At 41.2% G+C, this 15,388-nt stretch overlaps 1 protein-coding gene across 2 annotated transcripts in view; it reads left to right on the top strand.

Annotated features, from left to right (window-relative positions):
- LOC139767215 (uncharacterized) overlaps positions 1 to 15,388 on the top strand; it is a 90,955-nt gene that overhangs the window by 3,171 nt on the left and 72,396 nt on the right. The gene's annotated exons all lie outside the window — the stretch shown is intronic.

Below are 15,388 nucleotides of genomic sequence, written 5' to 3'. Positions count from 1 at the left end.
TGAGACTAGGCTTCTCTGTATGTTCTTAGGCTTTCTTATGCCATAGCACATGCTCTTGAAATAAAAAAAAATCTATACCTTTACGGTGCTTAGCACTATCTAAACAAACGTATTATTTGAAGTCTGGTACGTTTTCATCCCAGATATGCTCATCAGAGCAAATTGGTGACGAGTAATGAAATTATGGACTCCTCTAATCTTATTTTGAATTATGAGAGGGAAGGATATTTGTGAAAGATTATTTCTATAGATATATCATTTGGTGAAGCAGTAAGACGATGTATAGGGATCTTGTTCAAGTAGAAGTTATACCTTAATGCTGTTTGTTTGGGAATCTTTTCTAGGTTATTAATTTTCGGATGAAGTTACACAATTAGTTGGTGCTTCTGCATATCAAGACAGAAACCTTTCAATGATAGTTATAAAACCTGCATCTCCAATGATAGATGGCATGTGTGTATCTTATGTTGACCTGTTTGATACAACAATTTTTCCTTAGCGTTGGTGGAAGACAACAGGGGCTTCTGTGGGTACAATATGCATTAAAATGATTCTATTATACATAAAACTTACATGTGAATAGCCTATACGGAATGGACCTGTATGCTTATATATGCCAGTGGCATGAGTGTGGCTTATAAAGTGTCTTGAATCACATTGATAGAAGGTGTCATTATCAGTATGGCCACTACCACATATAAAGAACATAAATGCATAGAAAATTGATACCCCAGCTTTTCGTTGAATATGGTAGTCTGCCAATTAATTTGATCTGGTATCTGGCCTCCATGTAACTCTTACCTAGGATACATAATGATATTGTTAAAGTGTCCTCTATTACTTAGTGGGCCAGTTGATTCATTAAAGACACGTTAGTAGAATTCCTCTTTGGAGTCTGTGAAACTAGCTTTGAAATATTCTATATTTTTTGCAGTTGGATAATAGCCTAAGAGTCTCAAGAGTGGTACATCATGATGAGGATATTATTTCTTCAGATTATAGGATAATTAATGCAATAATGGGAAAGGCTCTTGAGATGCTCTGAGAAAGTTCAGGGTTAGATAATATCATAAGTAGGTGAAATATATGTAGCACTCAGGAGAACCACATGAAAACTTTACCTAACTTCCCCAACCAGTAGTACTTTATCTTTGCAGAATCATTTCAACAAGATGTGTTGTTTACATTTGGTCACAGACTATTTAGTAGTCTTGGTTATAGGCTGTTTAGATTATCTTTAGTGCAGGGAAAACACAAAATAGACAGAAACTAAATATTCACCCTATCTAGTGAATGTTCATAACTTTTATTTAGGAGGCTGCAGATGAAAATAACATTCACATAATTCAACTAAACTGAAAATTAAGGTAGACGTTGGCTAAAAGGGTGTGTTAGGTGAGATTTCTAAAGGTTCTTTTGAATTCTAGAAGTGTTTCATCTACTTTAGATGAATAATTGAATCCTAAATTTTCCTGAGCTTCATATCCCCCCACTATTGTTGTATATATCATCGTATTATAAGGAAAAAAGCCAAATCATGCTCCTTCAGTCCTATCAAAGTACACTATCGGTGCAGTTCAAAAAGTAATATATCACAGGTGGTTTTGAAGCGATTTCATGTCTGAATTTTCCTAGCATATTATTCTTTTTCATTTCTTGTGCATGAGAAAGCAAGTGCACCAAGTATAGTAGTTTTGGTATAGTATGTTGTGAGACTCATCCATTGCAACAAAATGCTTGAAAATCTTATATTGATAATGCAGAACTAGGTATTTGGGCTGGACTTAAACTGATTAAGCAGTCTCCAAAATTGAAGTCTACAGTTTGCCCTATATCGTAGAGTGCACACACCAGGCCGTATAAGATACTTCAGTGCATTCCATGGTTCAAAAAGTCCAAGGGTGGACTGTAAGAATCGTCTCAAAGCATACGAGAGCAGAATTTTGTTGGTGCCTTTGATATGAGTGTATCAGGAGTTAATTAAATGGGAGATGTTGAGGCTGAAGGAATTATATCCAGCAGTTTACATCAAAGAAATTTACCGCACATTATATGAAAAGGGCAAGTTTAATGGGACTTGGAATTCCAAAAGAATAACAGTTATAAAGGAGAGAGAAAGGTGTTGAATTGTGGCTTTCCTTCTTGAGCAGGAAATACGTGATTTCTATGATGTGTTGTTTACATGAAGCTACTGGATGTTTAGTGCATCTGTGTCTAGCAAAAGCACAAAATCATACAGTTTTTGACTAATGGTCATTTAATGGAGAGGAAGCCTTCTCCGATATGTGAGACCTACAGCTGCAATATTACCGAGGAACATTTACTTATAGATTACCAAAAATATAGGAATATTCAGAGTTAGATTTAAAACATATCAGTGGAAGGAATAAAAGTATGGAAGAATCTTTGGACAATGATGTTAAAGTAGACCTGTTAAATGTTCTTAGGAAACCTAAATATGTAATTTGATGCAGTAAGTTTCTGGATGGCAGGCTCATAGAGAAAACCAAAGTATGTAGTGTCGCTTAGATTAAGTTTGTAGGTGTCATTCATGCTAAAAAGTACTGCATACTTAAAGTATTTGCACTATACATGTTCTACAAAATCAAAAAGAATTAAAAGTTATTCAGCCACTCACTAGGTAGGTTAGACTTAGGACCTGTTCACGTTTTTACTGTGAGAAAATGTACTTAGGACCTGTTCACGTTTTTACTGTGAGGAAATGTACTTGACTGTATGTCGTATGAATGGATGACATTCTTGAAGGACCTGCACTTTTAGTGCAACTCCAAATTTTTTTTTCCCAAACATAGGAGAAAAGTCTTTAACATTTCACCGCTTTATCGTAGTGTCATCAACTCTTGGTAAACAAGGACCTATATTGATATTTTGGGTTAAAAGATTTAATATTTATATAAGTGAATGAAGAACGTAGCAGGGAAAATTGATAATGGAATTGAAATAATGTCTTGAAGCTTTTGATCTTGACATAATTTTGAGTTTTGAAAACTCTCTCTCTCTCTCTCGGTCTGTGGCAGGGGTGTGTGATGTCCCCATGGTTGTTTAATTTGTTTATGGATGGGGTGGTTGGGTAGGTGAATGCAATCAATAGTTTTTGGGAAAGGGGCGAGTTTGCAGTCTGTTGGTGATGAGAGGGCCTGGGAAATGAATCAGTTGTTGTTCGCCGATGATACAGCTCTGGTGGCTGATTCGAGTGTTAAACTGCAAAAGTAGGTGACTAAGTTTGGAAAAGTATGTGAAAGGGGAAAGTTGAGAGTAAATGTGAATAAGAGTAAAGTTATTAGGTTCAGTAGGGTTGGGAACAAGTTAATTGTGATGTGAGTTTGAATGGAGAAAAATTGAAGGAAGTGAAGTGTTTTAGCTATCTGGGAGTGGACTTTAGCAGCGAGTGGAACCATGGAGGTGGAAAAGCGAGTCACAGGGTGGGTGAGGGTTCAAAGGTTTTGGGAGCGATGATGAATATGTGTAAAGAGAGAACTTTATCTCGGAGAGCAAAAATGGGTATGTTTGAAGGAATTGTATTTCCAACAATATTACATGATTGTGGGGCATGGCTTTAGATAGGGTTGTATGGAGGAGGATGGATGTGTTCGAAATGAAATATTTGAGGATAATGTGTGGTATGAGGTGGTTTGATCGAGTAAATAACGAAAGGATAAGAGATATGTGTGGAAGTGAAAGAGTGTATTTGAGAGAGCAGAAGAGGGTGTGTTGAAATGGTTTGGACATATGGAGAGAATGATTGAGGAAAGACCGACAAAGAGGATGTATGTGTCTGAGGTGGAGGGAACAAGAAGATGCGGGAGGCCAAGTTGTAGGTGAAAGGATGGCGTGAAAAAGATTTTGAGTGATCGGGGCCTGAACATAAATGGGAGGGTGAAGCGTGCAAGGAATAGAGTGAATTGGAACGATGTGGTGTACCATGGTCAACGTGCTGTCAGTGGACTGAACCAGGGCATGTTAAACGTACGGGGTAAACCATGGAAAAGCCTGTTGGGCCAGGATGTGGATAGAGAGTTGTGGTTTTGGTGCAATACGCATGACAGCTAGAGACTGAGTGTTAATGAATGTGGTTTTTTTTTTTTTTTTCTATCTTTTCCTGGCACTACCACGCTGAATGAAGTGGGGGATACTGTTTCATGTGTGGCAGGGTAGTGACAGGAATGGATGAAGGCAAGCAAGTATGAATATGTACATGTGTATATATGTATATGTCTTTGTATGTATATGTTATGTATATGTATGTATATATGCGTGTATGGGTGTTTTGTATATATATATATATATATATATATATATATATATATATATATATATATATATATATATTTTTTTTTTTTTTTTTTGCCGCTGTCTCCTGCGTTTGCGAGGTAGCGCAAGGAAACAGACGAAAGAAATGGCCCAACCCACCCCCATACACATGTACATACACACGTCCACACACGCAAATATACATACCTACACAGCTTTCCATGGTTTACCCCGGACGCTTCACATGCCTTGATTCAATCCACTGACAGCACGTCAACCCCTGTATACCACATCGCTCCAATTCACTCTATTTCTTGCCCTCCTTTCACCCTCCTGCATGTTCAGGCCCCAGGTCACACAAAATCTTTTCACTCCATCTTTCCACCTCCAATTTGGTCTCCCTCTTCTCCTCGTTCCCTCCACCTCCGACACATATATCCTCTTGGTCAATCTTTCCTCACTCATTCTCTCCATGTGCCCAAACCATTTCAAAACACCCTCTTCTGCTCTCTCAACCACGCTCTTTTTATTTCCACACATCTCTCTTACCCTTACGTTACTTACTCGATCAAACCACCTCACACCACACATTGTCCTCAAACATCTCATTTCCAGCACATCCATCCTCCTGCGCACAACTCTATCCATAGCCCACGCCTCGCAACCATACAACATTGTTGGAACCACTATTCCTTCAAACATAGCCATTTTTGCTTTCCGGGATAATGTTCTTAACTTCCACACATTCTTCAAGGCTCCCAGAATTTTCGCCCCCTCCCCCACCCTATGATCCACTTCTGCTTCCATGGTTCCATCTGCTGCCAGATCCACTCCCAGATATCTAAAACACTTTACTTCCTCCAGTTTTTCTCCATTCAAACTCACCTCCCAATTGACTTGACCCTCAACCCTACTGTACCTAATAACCTTGCTCTTATTCACATTTACTCTTAACTTTCTTCTTCACACACTTTACCAAACTCAGTCACCAGCTTCTGCAGTTTCTCACATGAATCAGCCACCAGCGCTGTATCATCAGCGAACAACAACTGACTCACTTCCCAAGCTCTCTCATCCCCAACAGACTTCATACTTGCCCCTCTTTCCAAAACTCTTGCATTCACCTCCCTAACAACCCCATCCATAAACAAATTAAACAACCATGGAGACATCACACACCCCTGCCGCAAACCTACATTCACTGAGAACCAATCACTTTCCTCTCTTCCTACACGTACACATGCCTTACATCCTCGATAAAAACTTTTCACTGCTTCTAACAACTTTCCTCCCACACCATATATTCTTAATACCTTCCACAGAGCATCTCTATCAACTCTATCATATGCCTTCTCCAGATCCATAAATGCTACATACAAATCCATTTGCTTTTCTAAGTATTTCTCACATACATTCTTCAAAGCAAACACCTGATCCACACATCCTCTACCACTTCTGAAACCACATTGCTCTTCCCCAATCTGATGCTCTGTACATGCCTTCACCCTCTCAATCAATACCCTCCCATATAATTTACCAGGAATACTCAACAAACTTATACCTCTGTAATTTGAGCACTCACTCTTATCCTCTTTGCCTTTGTACAATGGTACTATGCACGCATTCCGCCAATCCTCAGGCACCTCACCATGAGTCATACATACATTAAATAACCTTACCAACCAGTCAACAATACAGTCACCCCCTTTTTTAATAAATTCCACTGCAATACCATCCAAACCTGCTGCCTTGCTGGCTTTCATCTTCCGCAAAGCTTTTACTACCTCTTCTCTGCTTACCAAATCATTTTCCCTAACCCTCTCACTTTGCACACCACCTCGACCAAAACACCCTATGTCTGCCACTCTATCATCAAACACATTCAACAAACCTTCAAAATACTCACTCCATCTCCATGTATATATATATATATATATATATATATATATATATATATATATATATATATATATATATATATTATTTTTATTTTTTTTTTTATACTTTGTCGCTGTCTCCCGCGTTTGCGAGGTAGCGCAAGGAAACAGACTAAAGAAATGGCCCAACCCCCCCCCATACACATGTATATACATACGTCCACACACGCAAATATACATACCTACACAGCTTTCCATGGTTTACCCCAGACGCTTCACATGCCTTGATTCAATCCACTGACAGCACGTCAACCCCTGTATACCACATGACTCCAATTCACTCTATTTCCTTGCCCTCCTTTCACCCTCCTGCATGTTCAGGCCCCGATCACACAAAATCTTTTTCACTCCATCTTTCCACCTCCAATTTGGTCTCCCTCTTCTCCTCGTTCCCTCCACCTCCGACACATATATCCTCTTGGTCAATCTCTCCTCACTCATTCTCTCCATGTGCCCAAACCACTTCAAAACACCCTCTTCTGCTCTCTCAACCACGCTCTTTTTATTTCCACACATCTCTCTTACCCTTACGTTACTTACTCGATCAAACCACCTCACACCATACATTGTCCTCAAACATCTCATTTCCAGCACATCCATCCTCCTGCGCACATCTCTATCCATAGCCCACGCCTCGCAACCATACAACATTGTTGGAACCACTATTCCCTCAAACATACCCATTTTTGCTTTCCGAGATAGTGTTCTCGACTTCCACACATTTTTCAAGGCTCCCAAAATTTTCGCCCCCTCCCCCACCCTATGATCCACTTCCGCTTCCATGGTTCCATCCGCTGACAGATCCACTCCCAGATATCTAAAACACTTCACTTCCTCCAGTTTTTCTCCATTCAAACTCACCTCCCAATTGACTTGACCCTCACCCCTACTGTACCTAATAACCTTGCTCTTATTCACATTTACTCTCAACTTTCTTCTTCCACACACTTTACCAAACTCAGTCACCAGCTTCTGCAGTTTCTCACATGAATCAGCCACCAGCGCTGTATCATCAGCGAACAACAACTGACTCACTTCCCAAGCTCTCTCATCCCCAACAGACTTCATACTTGCCCCTCTTTCCAGGACTCTTGCATTTACCTCCCTTACAACCCCATCCATAAACAAATTAAACAACCATGGAGACATCACACACCCCTGCCGCAAACCTACATTCACTGAGAACCAATCACTTTCCTCTCTTCCTACACTTACACATGCCTTACATCCTCGATAAAAACTTTTCACTGCTTCTAACAACTTGCCTCCCACACCATATATTCTTAATACCTTCCACAGAGCATCTCTATCAACTCTATCATATGCCTTCTCCAGATCCATAAATGGTACATACAAATCCATTTGCTTTTCTAAGTATTTCTCACATACATTCTTCAAAGCAAACACCTGATCCACACATCCTCTACCACTTCTGAAATCACACTGCTCTTCCCCAATCTGATGCTCTGTACATGCCTTCACCCTCTCAATCAATACCCTCCCATATAATTTACCTGGAATACTCAACAAACTTATACCTCTGTAATTTGAGCACTCACTCTTATCCCCTTTGCCTTTGTACAATGGCACTATGCACGCATTCCGCCAATCCTCAGGCACCTCACCATGAGTCATACATACATTAAATAACCTTACCAACCAGTCAACAATACAGTCACCCCCTTTTTTAATAAATTCCACTGCAATACCATCCAAACCTGCTGCCTTGCCGGCTTTCATCTTCCGCAAAGCTTTCACTACCTCTTCTCTGTTTACCAAATCATTTTCCCTAACCCTCTCACTTTGCACACCACCTCGACCAAAACACCCTATATCTGCCACTCTATCATCAAACACATTCAACAAACCTTCAAAATACTCACTCCATCTCCTTTTCACATCACCACTACTTGTTATCACCTCCCCATTTGCGCCCTTCACTGAAGTTCCCATTTGCTCCCTTGTCTTACGCACTTTATTTACCTCCTTCCAGAACATCTTTTTATTCTCCCTAAAATTTAATGATACTCTCTCACCCCAACTTTCATTTGCCCTTTTTTTCACCTCTTGCACCTTTCTCTTGACCTCCTGTCTCTTTCTTTTATACATCTCCCACTCAATTGCATTTTTTCCCTGCAAAAATCGTCCAAATGCCTCTCTCTTCTCTTTCACTAATACTCTTACTTCTTCATCCCACCACTCACTACCCTTTCTAATCAACCCACCTCCCACTCTTCTCATGCCACAAGCATCTTTTGCGCAATCCATCACTGATTCCCTAAATACATCCCATTCCTCCCCCACTCCCCTTACTTCCATTGTTCTCACCTTTTTCCATTCTGTACTCAGTCTCTCCTGGTACTTCCTCACACAGGTCTCCTTCCCAAGCTCACTTACTCTCCCCACCCTCTTCACCCCAACATTCACTCTTCTTTTCTGAAAACCCATACAAATCTTCACCTTAGCCTCCACAAGATAATGATTAGACATCCCTCCAGTTGCACCTCTCAGCACATTAACATCCAAAAGTCTCTCTTTCGCACGCCTGTCAATTAACACGTAATCCAATAAAGCTCTCTGGCCATCTCTCCTACTTACATAAGTATACTTATGTATATCTATATGTATATATATATATATATATATATATTTATATATTTATTTTATTTGCTTTGTCGCTGTCTCCCGCGTTAGCGAGGTAGCGCAAGGAAACAGGTGAAAGAATGGCCCAACCCACCCACATACACATGTATATACATACACGTCCATACACGTAAATATACATACCTATACATCTCAACATATACATACATATACACACACAGACATATACATATATACACATGTACATAATTCATACTGTCTGCCTTTATTCATTCCCATTGCCACCCTGCCACACTTGAAATAACAACCCCCTCCCTCCCTCATGTGCGCGAGGTAGCGCTAGGAAAAGACAACAAAGGCCACATTCGTTCACACTCAGTCTCTAGCTGTCATGTATAATGCACCGACACCACAGCTCCCTTTCCACATCCAGGCCCCACACAACTTTCCATGGTTTACCCCAGACACTTCACATGCCCTGGTTCACTCCAGTTGACAGCACGTCGATCCCAGTATACCACATCGTTCCAATTCACTCTGTTCCTTGCACACCTTTCACCCTCCTGCATGTTTAGGCCCCGATCACTCAAAATCTTTTTCACTCCATCTTTCCACCTCTAATTTGGTCTCCCACTTCTCCTCGTTCCCTCCACCTCTGACACATATATCCTCTTTGCCAATCTTTCCTCACTCTTTCTTCTCATGGCCAGGTGCATAAGCACCAATAATCACCCATCTCTCACCATCCACTTTCAGTTTTACCTACATCAATCTAGAATTTACTTCCTTACACTGTATCTCACTCCCAGAACACCTGCTTCAGGATTAGTGCTACTCCTTCCATAGCTCTTGTCCTCTCAGCAACCTTTGACTTTACTCCTTTGACATTTCCAAACCATTCTTCCCCTTTACCTTAGAGGTTTGTTTCAGTCAGAGCCAGAATATCCAGGTTTCTATCCTGAAACGTACTACCTATCTCTCCCCTCTTCTCATCTTGCTTACATCCACACACATTTAGACACCCCAGTCTGACCCTCTGAGGAGGATGCATAGTCCCTACTTGGCTCCTTTTCCTGTTTTAGAAATTGAAATACAAGAAAGGGAGGGATTCCAGCCTACTCACTCCCACTCCCTTTAGTTACCGTCTTCAACATGTAGGGAGTATGGAGGTAGAATTCTTTCAGCCCTACCTCAGGGATACATACACCCCCTTTCCGACATATGTCTGAGTTCTGTTCTGGCTGACTGATCAGATCTCAAAATGGACGTAAGTCGGACGCATGTCAGCATGGCATGTTTAATTTGTATACATGTACAACTTTCTTTTATCTTACTCAGTTTCTGTCATGATTATCTCGTTTTTTTATTAATCAGCTTTATTATATGATTTGGTAGTTTCTTTTTGTGTGTGTGTGTGTGTGTGGTGGGTTTGAATGGTGTTCATTGGTTGGTAAGGATATTCACTGTATGTATGGATCATGGTGAAGTGTCTGAGGATTGGTGGAATGCATGTTTAGTGCCAGGTAGTGCTAGGAAAGGACAAAAAAGGCCACATTGGCTCACTCAGTTTCTAGCTGTCATGGTGTAATGTACCAAACCATGGCTCCCTTTCCATATCCAGGCCCCACAGAACTTCCCATGGTTTACCCCAAATGCATCACATGTCCTGGTTCAATCCATTGACAGCATGTCGACCACGGTATACCACATGGTTCCATTTCACTATTCCTTGCATGCCTTTCACCTCTGTATGTTCTAACCCCCATCACTCAAAATCTTTTTCACTCCATCCTTCAGCCTCCAATTTGGTCTCTGCTTCTCCTCAACATTCTTTCTTCTTTTCTGGAAACCTCTACAAATCTTCACCTTCACCTCCACAAGATAGTGATCAGAAGCTGCCCCTCTCAGTACATCAACATCCAAAAGTCTGTCTTTTACACTCCTATCAATTAAGACGTAATCCAATAATGCCCTTTGACCATCTCACCTACTTGCGTAATTATGTATATCTCTCTTTTTAAACCAGGTGTTCCCAATCACCAGTCCTTTTTCAGCATACAAGTCTACAAGCTCATCACCAATTCCGTTTACAACACTGAACACCCCATGTACACCAATTATACCTTCAACTGCCACATAACTCACCTTAGCTTTTAAATCACTCACCACTTTAACCCGGTCTCATGCAATAAAGCTACTAACACACTCACTGCTGCTCTGAAAACACTTGCCTTTTATGATCTTTCCTCTCACGACCAGATGCATGGGCACCAATAATCCCCCATCTTTCTCCAGCCAATTTCAGTTTTACTCAAATCAGTCTTACTCTCTTACAGTCAATCACAGACTCCCACAACTCTTGTTTCAGGCGTATTGATACTGTGCTTAGCTCTTGTCCTTTCAATAACCCCTGACTTTATTCCCAAGACTTTCCCAAACCATTCTTCCTCTTTACTTCAGAGCCAGGACATTCAGGTTTCTTTCCTCAAACATACTACCTATCTCTATTTTCTTCTCATCTTGGTTACATCCACACACATTCAGACACCCAAATCTGAGCCTTCAAGGAGGATGAGCACTCCCCATTTGACTCCTGATTCCCTTTTAGAAGGAACAGAGAAGGAGGCCAGGTAAGGAGGTTCCCTCAAAGGCCCAGTCCTCTGTTCTTAACATGACCTGGCTAATGCGGAAATTGGGAATTGGAATTGGGATGTCTAAATGTGTGTTGATGTAACCAAGATGAGAAAAAAGGAGAGATAGGTAGTATGTTTGAGGAAAGGAACCTGGATGTTTTGGCTCTGAGTAAAACGAAGCTCAAGGGTAAAGGGGAAGGGTGGTTTGGGAATGTCTTGGGAGTAGAGTCAGGGGTTAGTGAGAGGAGAAGAGCAAGGGAAGGAGTAGCACTACTCCTGAAACAGGAGTGGTGGGAGAATGTGATAGAGTGTAAGAAAGTAAACTCTAGATTGATATGGGTAAAACTGAAAGTTGATGGAGAGAGATGGGTGATTATTGGTGCATATGCACCTAGGTATGAGAAGAAAGGTCATGAGAGGCAAGTGTTTTGGGAGCAGCTGAGTGAGTGTGTTAGTAGTTTTGTTGCACGTGACCGGGTTATAGTGATGGGTGATTTGAAAGCAAAGATGAGTAATGTGGCAGTTGAGGGGGTGCTCAGTGTTGTAAATAGCAATGGTGAAGAGCTTGTAGATTTATGTGCTGAAAAAGGACTGGTGATTGGGAATACCTGGTTTAAAAAGAGAGATATACATAAGTATACGTATGTAAGTAGGAGAGATGGCCAGAGAGCGTTATTGGATTACGTGTTGATTGATAGGCGCGCAAAAGAGAGACTTTTCGATGTTAATGTGCTGAGAGGTGCAACTAGAGGGATGTCTGATCACTATCTTGTGGAGGCGAAGGTGGAGATTTGTAGAGGTTTTCAGAAAAGAAGAGAGAATGTTGTGGTGAAAAGAGTGGTGAGAGTAAGTGAGCTTGAGGAGGAGACTTGTGTGAGGAATTACCAGGAGACACTGAGTACATAATTGAAAAAGTTGAGAACAGAGGACGTAAGGGGAATGGGGGAGGAATGGGATGTATTTAGGGAAGCAGTGATGGCTTGCGCAAAAGATGCTTGTGGCATGAGAAGTGTGGGAGGTGGGCAGATTAGAAAGGGTAATGAGTGGTGGGATGAAGAAGTAAGATTATTAGTGAAAGAGAAGAGAGAGGCATTTGGATGATTTTTGCAGGAAAATAATGCAAATGAGTGGGACATGTATAAAAGAAAGAGGCAGGAGGTTAAGAGAAAGGTGCAGGAGGTGAAAAAGAGGGCAAATGAGATTTAGGGTGAGAGAGTATCATTAAATTTTAGGGAGAATAAAAAGATGTTTTGGAAGGAGGTAAATAAAGTGCATAAGACAAGGGAACAAATGGGAACTTCAGTGAAGGGGGCTAATGGGGAGGTGATAACAAGTAGTGGTGATGTGAGAAGATGGAGTGAGTATTTTAAGGGTTTGTTGAATATATTTGATGATAGAGTGGCAGATATACGGTGTTTTGGTCGAGGTGGTGTGCAAATTAAGCTTTGCGGAAGATGAAAGCCGGCAAGGCAGCGGGCTTGGATGGTATTGCAGTGGAATTTATTAAAAAAGGTGCTGTATTGCTGATTGGTTGGTAAGGTTATTTAATGTATGTATGATTCATGGTGAGGTACCTGAGGATTGGCAGAATGCTTGCATAGTGCCATTGTACAAAGGCAAAGGGGATAAAAGTGAGTGCTCAAATTACAGAGGTATAAGTTTGTTGAGTATTCCTGGTAAATTATATGGGAGGGTATTGATTGAGCGGGTGAAGGCATGTACAGAGCATCAGATTGGGGAAGAGCAGTGTGGTTTCAGAAGTGGTAGAGGATGTTTAGATTAGGTGTTTGCTTTGAAGAATGTATGTGAGAAATACTTAGAAAAGCAAATAGAATTGTATCTAGCATTTATGGATCTGGAGAAGGCATATGATAGAGTTGGTAGAGATGCTCTGTGGAAGGTATTAAGAATATATGGTGTGGGAGACAAGTTGTTAGAAGCAATGAAAAGTTTTTCTCGAGGATGTAAGGCATGTGTACGTGTAGGAAGAGAGGAAAGTGATTGGTTCTTAGTGAATGTTGGTTTGCGGCAGGGGTGTGTGATGTCTCCATGGTTGTTTAATTTGTTTATGGATGGGGTTGTTAGGGAGATGAATGCAAGAGTTTTGGAAAGAGGGGCAAGTATGCAGTCTGCTGTGGATGAGAGAGCTTGGGAAGTGAGTCAGTTGTTGTTCACTGATGTTACATCACTGGTGGCTGATTCATGTGAGAAACTGCAGAAGCTGGTGACTGAGTTTGGCAAAGTGTGTGAAAAAAGAAAGCTGAGAGTAAATGTGAATAAGAGCAAGGTTATTAGGTACAGTAGGGTTGAGGGACAAGTCAATTGGGAGGTAAGTTTGAATGGAGAAAAACTGGAGGAAGTAAAGTGTTTTAGATATCTGGGAGTGGATCTGGCAGCGGATGGAACCATGGAAGCGGAAGTGAATCATAGGGTGGGTGAGGGGGTGAAAGTTCTGGGAGCGTTGAAGAATGTGTGGAAGTTGAGAACATTATCTTGGTAAGCAAAAATGGTTATGTTTGAAGGAATAGTGGTTCTAACAATATTACATGGTTGTGAGCGTGGGCTATGGATAGAGTTGTGCGGAGGAGGATGGATGTGCTGGAAATAAGATGTTTGAGGACAATGTCTGGTGTGAGGTGGTTTGATCGAGTAAGTAACGTAAGGGTAAGAGAGATGTGTGGAAATAAAAAGAGCGTGGTTGAGAGAGCAGAAGAGGGTGTTTTGAAATGGTTTGGGCACATGGAGAGAATGAGTGAGGAAAGATTGACCAAGAGGATATATGTGTCGGAGGTGGAGGGAACGAGGAGAAGAGGGAGACCAAATTGGAGGTGGAAAGATGGAGTGAAAAGGATTTTGTGTGATCGGGGCCTGAACATGCAGGAGGGTGAAAGGAGGGCAAGGAATAGAGTGAATTGGAGCGATGTGGTATACAGGGGTTGACGTGCTGTCAGTGGATTGAATCAAGGCATGTGAAGCGTCTGGGGTGAACCATGGAAAGCTGTGTAGGTGTGTATATTTGCGTGTGTGGACGTGTGTATGTACATGTGTATGGGGGGGTTGGGCCATTTCTTTCGTCTGTTTCCTTGCGCTACCTCGCAAACGCGGGAGACAGCGACAAAGTATAAAAAAACAAAAAAAAAAACAAAAAATGATTCATGGTGAGGTACCTGAGGATTGGCAGAATGCTTGCATAGTGCCATTGTACAAAGGCAAAGGGGATAAAAGTGAGTGCTCCAATTACAGAGGTATAAGTTTGTTGAGTATTCCTGGTAAATTATATGGTAGGGTATTGATTGAGCGGGTGAAGGCATGTACAGAGCATCAGATTGGGGAAGAGCAGTGTGGTTTCAGAAGTGGTTGAGGATGTTTAGATTAGGTGTTTGCTTTGAAGAATGTATGTGAGAAATACTTAGAAAAGCAAATAGAATTGTATCTAGCATTTATGGATCTGGAGAAGGCATATGATAGAGTTGGTAGAGATGCTCTGTGGAAGGTATTAAGAATATATGGTGTGGGAGACAAGTTGTTAGAAGCAATGAAAAGTTTTTCTCGAGGATGTAAGGCATGTGTACGTGTAGGAAGAGAGGAAAGTGATTGGTTCTTAGTGAATGTTGGTTTGCGGCAGGGGTGTGTGATGTCTCCATGGTTGTTAAATTTGTTTATGGATGGGGTTGTTAGGGAGATGAATGCAAGAGTTTTGGAAAGAGGGGCAAGTATGCAGTCTGCTGTGGATGAGAGAGCTTGGGAAGCGAGTCAGTTGTTGTTCACTGATGTTACATCACTGGTGGCTGATTCATGTGAGAAACTGCAGAAGCTGGTGACTGAGTTTGGTAAAGTGTGTGGAAGAAGAAAGTTAAGAGTAAATGTGAATAAGAGCAAGGTTATTAGGTACAGTAGGGGTGAGGGTCAAGTCAATTGGGAGGTGAGTTTGAATGGAGAAAA

The sequence above is a fragment of the Panulirus ornatus genome, chromosome 59 (genome assembly GCF_036320965.1).
Source record: "Panulirus ornatus isolate Po-2019 chromosome 59, ASM3632096v1, whole genome shotgun sequence".
NCBI classification, from domain to species: domain Eukaryota; kingdom Metazoa; phylum Arthropoda; class Malacostraca; order Decapoda; family Palinuridae; genus Panulirus; species Panulirus ornatus.
Note: the sequence above shows the minus strand (reverse complement) of the source record. Positions and strands in the feature narration are given on the sequence as shown.